The sequence below is a fragment of the Phoenix dactylifera genome, unplaced genomic scaffold, assembly GCF_009389715.1.
Source record: "Phoenix dactylifera cultivar Barhee BC4 unplaced genomic scaffold, palm_55x_up_171113_PBpolish2nd_filt_p 001100F, whole genome shotgun sequence".
In the NCBI taxonomy this organism is placed as follows: domain Eukaryota; kingdom Viridiplantae; phylum Streptophyta; class Magnoliopsida; order Arecales; family Arecaceae; genus Phoenix; species Phoenix dactylifera.
Window position 1 is genome coordinate 135859 of NW_024068446.1, and position 8656 is coordinate 144514.

The 8656-nt window shown below is 38.0% G+C and overlaps 1 long non-coding RNA gene across 1 annotated transcript; it reads left to right on the forward strand.

The window, feature by feature from the left end:
* Positions 1 to 3935: 3935 nt before the first annotated feature.
* On the forward strand, positions 3936 to 4542 carry LOC103697291. The gene is made up of 2 exons (XR_005509546.1): positions 3936 to 4063; positions 4155 to 4542. It is a non-coding gene; the product is annotated as an uncharacterized LOC103697291 (long non-coding RNA).
* The last annotated feature ends 4114 nt before the right edge of the window (positions 4543 to 8656 follow it).

Below are 8656 nucleotides of genomic sequence, written 5' to 3' on the forward strand. Positions count from 1 at the left end.
TGACGAAACTCACTCACCTGAGAGGAAAACCTAATTAAATCATCTACTCCATTTGTAACATAGTGTCTACCTAAACCTATTAAGGCTTGAGTTACATGCTAACTCAATTACTGAAATTGTTGATTGAGTTCATAAAGACTTGAGGGTAACTTGTAGTGTAGAAGTGGAGGGAATGACATTTGAGGTAGTTTGGTCCACAGTGGATGTGCGATCACTCTATTTTTTCTTGGTCATGGTGTGATGTAATCGAGTGTAGAATAATGAAAGTATGCAGAGATAGATTTAAAGTTGTAATAAGTTATTATGAATTCTAAACTACTATAATGTACATATGCAAGATTAGTAAGTTTAATGCAATAAATATGCCAGGTCTACTAATGCAACAAACTAGGATAAGTGCAGCAAATAGGATGGTTAAATGCAAATAAAGGTTATGTACGAGAAACAAGAATATAGAAGTATTCTTTTGTGGAAGAAAAGAGATAAGATTAAACTTGGGATATTATGCAACTAAAAAAATATCTATCAAGCTTTCAATTAAACAATCTTACCTTACAAAGAGTACTTTAAACTACTATTTCACCTTCTAGCAAAGAGGAATTCACTATAGAGGTGGAAATTGCAGAAACAGGTGCCAAAATGGAATCAATAATTAAAATTAGCTAGGGATAGACTTTTGAAAAAGTCTGCATGAGATGATGTGGCAACTGACATGGCAGCTAACTTATTGCTGGCATGATAGCTGGCGATAATAGGTGATGTGGCACCATTGCCTAATAAAGAAGTGCTGATGTGTTGATGGTTGGGCACTGATGTGTTGATGATTGGATGCTGACATGCCACTTCTAATTGGATGCTGATATGGCGATGACTCAACTGCTCACATGGCAATGACTAGATGTGTTAACTTAATCAAATCTGAAGTCCTAGTTAGATTCAGATTTGGATCTGCTTGACGCTTTCTTCCTTGCAACTAGATGATGCTGGGGTACCTTGGCTAGGCAATCGTGGAATCGAAAGCGCGAGGGTAGCATGAAGATACAACATCAAGGAAAATGGCGACCTCTCAATGGCGATCGGGCACTAGATGGTGACATGGAAGAGGGCGAGACCTCTCGATGGCCGCTAGAGGTCGAGGCCAATTGGTAGAGAGGAGTATAGTCCAATGAGGAGATGGAGTACTATTAGACTCGAGGTAGAGGAGGAGGTCGATGCATGGGGTGCATAGTGGTGGTGAGAAGTCAGTGTCAAGGATGAGGGATTTAAGGCTATGGGGCAGATCACAGGTTTGAGGGCATGACTCCTGAGGTTTTGAAGGCTAGCATGAGTAACATGTTTGAGAAGGTGCTTCGTGGTGACCTTGATCTTGGATGGTGCCGCAGATGTAGTGGAGGGGGAGATGGACAATTTTTTTTTAGGGTAATCATACAGGGTGTGGAAGCGGTGGAGCGAGAGAGATGGAAGAAGGAGAGAAGGGACTATTCTTGTTCTCCCTTTCTCTTTTTTTTCTTGCTTTTCTTCTATTTTTATATTTTTTTTTCTTTCTTCTTTTGTTTTGTGTTAGTGCAATGGGGTGTGGAAAACAATGGTGATGGCAGTGGATCGAGGAGGTGCCGTGGTTTATTAGGACTGTAGTGATGGAGCCGTGAAGATACTATAGTAGTGGTGATAATCAAGGTTTGCTCTAATACTGATTAATGCAGGATAGAAGGAAGAAGAAAAGGGAAGAGAAAAAAGAAGAGAAGAAGTGGCCAGAAGATGGCAGAGGGAGAGAGATGGAAATATCTCAATATTCTATGATCTCAATAATTCAATCTGTATTCTTAATTGTCATAGATAGCCGTGAATTTGTATAAACAACCGAAAATCTTAATAAGAGTCCGCATAAAATACCAATGTCTCTATGAAATTCTAATTCTAAAGTCACAAAATTTTAGTTCCAAATAAAAATAAAATTTCTTAACTTCCAAATAAAATAAAATATCTTTCTATATTTGTGTGCAATACAAATGCGCCAAAAATTCTTAATGGATGGTTCTCCGTCAACAACAACTATTGAAATGCATGCAAAAGATACAGAATTAACTTATGGAGATAGTCTCAATATACTTCATCAAGCACCATAAACACAATATTAGAAACCCTGATTTGGAAAAATCAAAACATACTTCATCAAGCACAACTTTTGCTATAATTTAGGTGAATACAAGTAAATACGAAACAAAATTTCAAAAAAGATCTCATTTTGGAGCATTTTCTAGTTGAATAGTCAAGTTCAAATGCTTTGCATATCTGAGGGAATCGAATATTCTCTAATGCAAATTGGGTTTCAAATTGGTGCAAAGCTATAATCCTATGCACCACAGAAAAAAATTAGAGCGAAAGGGACTTAGGATGAGAGATAGCTTGACTAACCTAGGGATGGGACCAAAGGGACTTAGAATGAAAGGAATAGGTTTATGTAGCTTACGTTGCTGCCTCTTGGTGGATATTTTGGTGCCCGGACTCAATTGAGTCCAATTAGATAATTTCCTCTATATCAAGTGTCACATAGGCATCTCCGGCGAGTAATGATTGGATTTTGGATCTAACACAAACCATGTACAAAATACAGCATTGATATCACAAAACTTTGAAACGTGGGAGGATATTTACGATTCCATATGGAATGCAGGGATTTTTTTCTTCTTTTTTTTAAGCCAAAACTATAACTTAAAACGGTAGAAATCATAACGGCCGTTAAGATAGACCTTGCTCTGCTTCTACGGAAATTTCCGGCACCCGTCTCGTCCTCCATGCTCCTCTCTTCCCCTCCTACGCTGCGACCTCCGCCGCAGGCGAGGCCTCGCTTGGCGCTCTCTCGCCACGGCTCTCGCCTCCACTCCAGGCTCTCTTGGAGGCCCGAGATGGCCGCCCGAAAGTTCTCGCGTCGCAGCACTCGAATCCGGTCCTCGTCTCCCAAACCTCTCCCCCGCCCCTCGCAACTAATCTAGGGCTTCGACGCGATCCGGAACTAGGGCTTCTCTCCCTGCTCTTCGTGATCTCCGTGGTAACCATCCATCACTGCTCGCCCTAATCTTCTCTCTTTTCGATGATTCCTGCAAGAAAAGGAGCTAAAATGTGATTTTTTTGAATAAAAACGCGTGCCTTGTTGATAATTGCCGACTGTTATTATATGATTGACAGCCAACGTTGACGTTTCCTGTTATCGTACATTCCAGATATGATTTCTAAAACACCTCGAGCCTTGCTTTTCTTGCTGTGATAATTTAGCAAATAGGAAGCAGGGGTTTGGCAAATGGAAGCGTTGATTTTGTTCATAATTGTCTCATTGGTTATTGCTGAAGTTTGTTGATGGACTTGGAATTGTATTGACTATGTCGATCGAACGACAAGTTCAGGATTTGGTAGCAGCTATTTTCTTTACTATTTTAGAGACGGAAGGTTAGATCAATGCTTAACAGCAGAAGGGTAGTCATTTCATTGCATATGTTTCCAATTATATACGATGTGTCGATGACAAGACAGATTGTAAACATAGCATTTCAAGGTTCAAAATTTCCTCACATAGTTTGGAAGTCTTTTGGCCTTAGAATACTATCTATATCTCTAAATCATTAATTCCTCATTTCTGGCAGATGTTGTAATCACTTCATCCTTGCTTAAATTGAATAGTGATGAAAATCACTTCATCCTTGCATAAATTGAATTAGTAATGAAATTTATCATGAGAAAAACAAATGTTTACTATGGAAGATTTCTTGATTGGATAATTTCCCTTGGTTGGGTTACTTTGCAGGCTATGGACATTTTTCATTGGCAGTCATTTCTCTTCCAGCCCTGAGGTAAGAAGATCTTCTTAGTTTGCATGCCTTAGTTAATTTTTCTTAAATTATTTATTCTTTTAAAGCGATCCTAATGATTCTGTGCTCAGGCCTTTAGAAGGTTGGCAGTTTCATGGATGAACTGTCCAAAGTAGTCTCGGAAGAAGTACCTGGAACCTTGTCTTCATTAAAGCGTCTGCTTGGAGATAATGATTTGACTGCCAACTTAACAATCTAAGGTAAGCTTCTTATTCTGTGTTCTTGTCATTACTTTGAAATGTATCCTATCATCCAGAGACTTCACTTTTTCTTCTTCACTATGTTTTGAAGGCAAAGAATATCAGGAAACCAATATGAAAAGAAAGTTAGAACAAATAAATCAACCTCTCGTGGGCGAAGAAGTAGTCGAATAATAAGCTGATCTCTCTTCTAGATTCAAGTGAACTGGAGTTTGTAAATGCTCGAGGTCTGAAGCTGGAATTGTAATGAGCAGACAGTGTCAGGGTAGATTTTACTCTAATTTCATAGATTCCATGAACACATTTTGTATTTTGGAATATGGATTAAGATCTATCAGTTTCCATCTATTGATTAAATGACTGGAATACTGATCAGTATGTGCTTTGGCCTCTTTTTCTCGAAAAAAAAAATGAAGGAAAAAGACAGTTTAGCCTGTATTTTTTTTAGAAATATACTTAAACTATAAAAATCTAGCACATTTATGCCATGTAAATGTATACTATATATCTATATTTTTTTCATTTAGTTTCCATTCTAGCAGAAAGGGAAGAGATTAGTAGTCTATGATGGCAAATATGGCAACATGCAAGGGACTTCATTGGTTGCAACAAATATTGAATGTAGAGAAGTCGGTAAAGGCAGTGATAGCAAATGTTGACGAGTTTGAAATAAGGGAATCAGGTATGAGTAATCCATTCTTAAGGTGGCTGTGGTAAAGGAAAGCCCTGCTGTTCTTTTCAATGTACTTTTTTTTTTTTTGCAACACAATGCATTCAGTAACCCTATAGTTTATCTGACTTGATTCATGCCTGATCATGAATTGTCCCAGACAGATCCTGGCCTTCTTATCATTGACTGTGACAGTAACAAGCTTCAGTGGACTTTCATGATATGGCATTATATGACAATTAATCCACAAAATGAATTATCCTGAAATGATTTATCGTTCATTTGCTTACTATTGTGTCTTGGACAATTCTTAGTGATATTGCAAGAAGATTAATGTCTGGATGTTCAAGTAAAACCTTATATTCGATATTGACCCTTGAAGTGGAGCTTATTGCATGTTTCACCTGAGTTTATATTGATGGACGTTACTTTGCTTTAATTGAAAACTTTTTCTCTCTTGTTTATGTCTTAGGAAAATAGGTGCCAAAGGTTAATGTTCCTTTTGTTGCCTCAGCTTTTATAATTCTCCCCAGGCCTTTTCTTTTGGTAGCATACTCTTCTAAAGTTTCCAATGATACAGGAAAAATCAAGATGAGTAAAATTTGGGGCTTAAAGAGTGTCCAGGCAAACAAGATGAACATGACAGATATGAGGAAATGCAGGTATAGTGGAAAGGGTGAGAAATGAATGTAATAGAGGCAGAAAAGTTGCACTAATTAAGGACAGATGATGGAGAATCAACTTCGATAGTATTCCATCAAAAAATTCGGATAGTATGAACGTGTCTAATGAAGATCCAAGGATGGCCCTCTATGCATTCGTGTATTGAAAATTTATGGGATTCAGGAACATAGATTTACATGGATGAAAACTATTAGAATGAATTTGGAAAATCTTGTAGTAACATTAGATGTAGTCCATAATGGGAAGGCTCGGCAAATAAGGATTTGATAAAATCAAGCTTAATATGTTCAACAAGGCCTGTCCAGAGATGGCCAATAATAGGAAAGCTTGGAGAATCTGAATAGCTGGGGTGAGGCTTGATGGTTGTGATAATTGACAACAAAGTCAACAAGAATCCCCCATTGTGGAGCATCATTTTTGAGCCTAGAACCTTGTCCATCTCTAACCAGCATAAATCTTGAATAAATGCTGTATAAGGGGTTTATTCAGCTTAACGCCAAAGTCTTATTTATCTCTAGCCAGCAGACTTTATTTTGGTCAACAAGTACATAACCACGTTAACTTGCATAAATCTATTCGGCCAATAACTTTTAAGTTTATTCAACTTTTAAGATAGCTTTAATTCTTCTCAAAAGTGCAAAAAAGTTAGCAGTTATTCACTTATTTGATGTTAGCCAACCATACAACAGTTTGCAGCTATTCGGTTATTCAAAGTTTCCAACCAAACAGAATTATAGATTTATTCATACGAAAATAAGATAAGTTGAATATAGAGGAATATAGAGAAAAAAACAACTTAATCTGATTTTTCTTATTTGCAAACCAAATAGAGCCTAGGCTGCTTATGGAAGCGGAATAAGAGGAACAATTGCTAATTCATATTTCCACCTCTTTTCAACAAAACAATTATTTCAAGATATAGATCAAATCACTTTTCAGAAAGACAATTGATATTTCAAAAAAATTAGTACTTATCAAGGTCTACCTAACAGGTACTAGGGGGAGCAGACGACTAGCGACTGTTTTGGTATGATACCAGTATGTAACGTACCAAACCGAGGTGCACTAGAACTAATGGAGGAAGAGGGATAAGGAAGGGAGGAGAGAGAGAAGAGGGAGAGAGAGAGAGGGAGAGAGGTATATCTGTTAGCCTGGTGATGGCTAACCCTAGCCGTAGAATCTTCACTACTCACAGAACCCTAGCCCTAGCTGGTGTTATCTTTGTAAAGTCATTGTCATCGGCAAAGCATCAAGCAAGATGAGAAAGGAAGATCAAGAGAGGAGAGGAGAATCGAGAGATCAAGAGAGGAGAATCGAGAGAGAGATGATTGGGACTTGAGGAGGTGTTTTAAAAAAAAAGGTTCTCTCTGGAACCGGATTGACCAGCCGAGCTATCCCGATAACTGACTAATCCGGTTCGGTAGCTTCCCAACCATCTGGTTCAGGATGGTTCGGTAGTTCTTGGTATTCATAAATGCTCTACTTTTCTTCGCCTAGCCTATTTACTCCATTTAACCTAGGAATAACTTTCTCTTATAAAATAGTAGAATAATTTAACCCATTATTTTCACCTCGATTACTCTATTTAACCCAACTGCTCGATTTTTTTATTCCGCTTCCAAATGCAACCTAAGATGTGGCAGGTGGCGCTTGCTTAATTTTTAATTCTCACCATACTTGAATCATGGCAGTGGAGCAAATTGAGTTGGGATTACAACTTTGTTTTTCTTGTTCATTTTCTATACTTAAAAGATTGAAATAGGAGATATTTGTCCTCCCATTAACATAATGGAGAATGTACTTTACTAGCAAAGGGGGTCAGTAAATGATTTAAAAGGTTCTGCCAGATAATTATTCTTTTAGGGCAATGGTATGTTTATAGCAAGAAGGCATTCTTTTTGGTATCCTAGGAATTCAGCAGTATATTGATTTGAATAAGTCATGACAACTTGATTGGGATTTCTTGTATTTCAAACTATGGTTTGGGATGAAGTATATTGGATCAAGGAGTTTCTTTGGTTTGATTCTCGTGATTATCTAATAGCACAATTCTAGTATTTTTTCAAAAAGTTATGGAGCATTAGGTAGCATGATTTCTTTTCTCATTTGTTTACTTGCTGTCCAGATAGAGATTGTTGGTAGCACAGATGCTGGATAGGGCTTCATGGGTGGTTTAGCTTTTATAATGAGGAATAAGGAATTGCTATTTTGGTCTAGGGTTAGCTGCTGATTTTTTTTTTTTTTAAACCATGGTGAACCTGATCGGGTTGCCTACGTACCCCTTCATAAGGGGATCAAGCCATACGTAGTTCTTTTTAAGTTTTAAAACGCAGCGAAAAAATCGAATCAAACAATTTAATTCATGCATGCTTACAAGATCAAATCTAGAAATCAGCACCTTAAGAATACATAGGATTATGCCAGAATCGTTTAAACAATTATGCTAAAACTTTCATGCATGATTAACTATCAGATCTGAAACTTAAGAACTCTATTCCGATTAATCTCCGAATATCCATCGAATGGATTCTGGAGATAACTCCGTGAGGAGCCCCAGGAGGGTAAAACCTCGGGGAATCAGACCTAGACCCTGACTCCAAAATAAAATATTGATGTGGGATTAATACCTTTTATGATGGAAGAAACTTATGGATCTGATCCTTGACTTCAAGCCACGCACACGAATGGCCTCTATGAGAAGTACACGCGAAGCCCTAGGTAGATCGTCTTCCGCGGGAGTGCTAGCTCGCGCAGGAACGCAGCAATGGCTGAAGCTTTCTCCTTCTAAACACTCAACCTTTGATTGTTCTTCAAGGAGATGGAGGATGGACGTGAGGAAGAAGGAGAAGAAGGGATGGAGGCCCTCAGAGATTTTTTTCAGAATTTTTTGAAACCTCTAAATGGTGGTATATATTGAACCCAAGGCATGGGGGTCTTTTATAGCCAAAAGATCCCCCCACGTATCACACCTAATTTAGCCAACTAATTTGGCTGATAAAATTTTCAAAAATTCTGGTGGTTTGGGAGCTAAGAGGAGATAAACATATCCAAATTTCGTGCATTTTAGATGCCTAAAAGATAGGAATTCATGCGTCCAAAATTCAGCCGCAGACCACCCTATTTCATGCACCATGCAATCCCTACAAATTAGGAAATTCATCTAAATCTTTCTAGAAAGATTTAAGGCGCCATTTTTATAGAAATTATAGCCCCACGCCTCCTCTCTTCTCACGCCAATT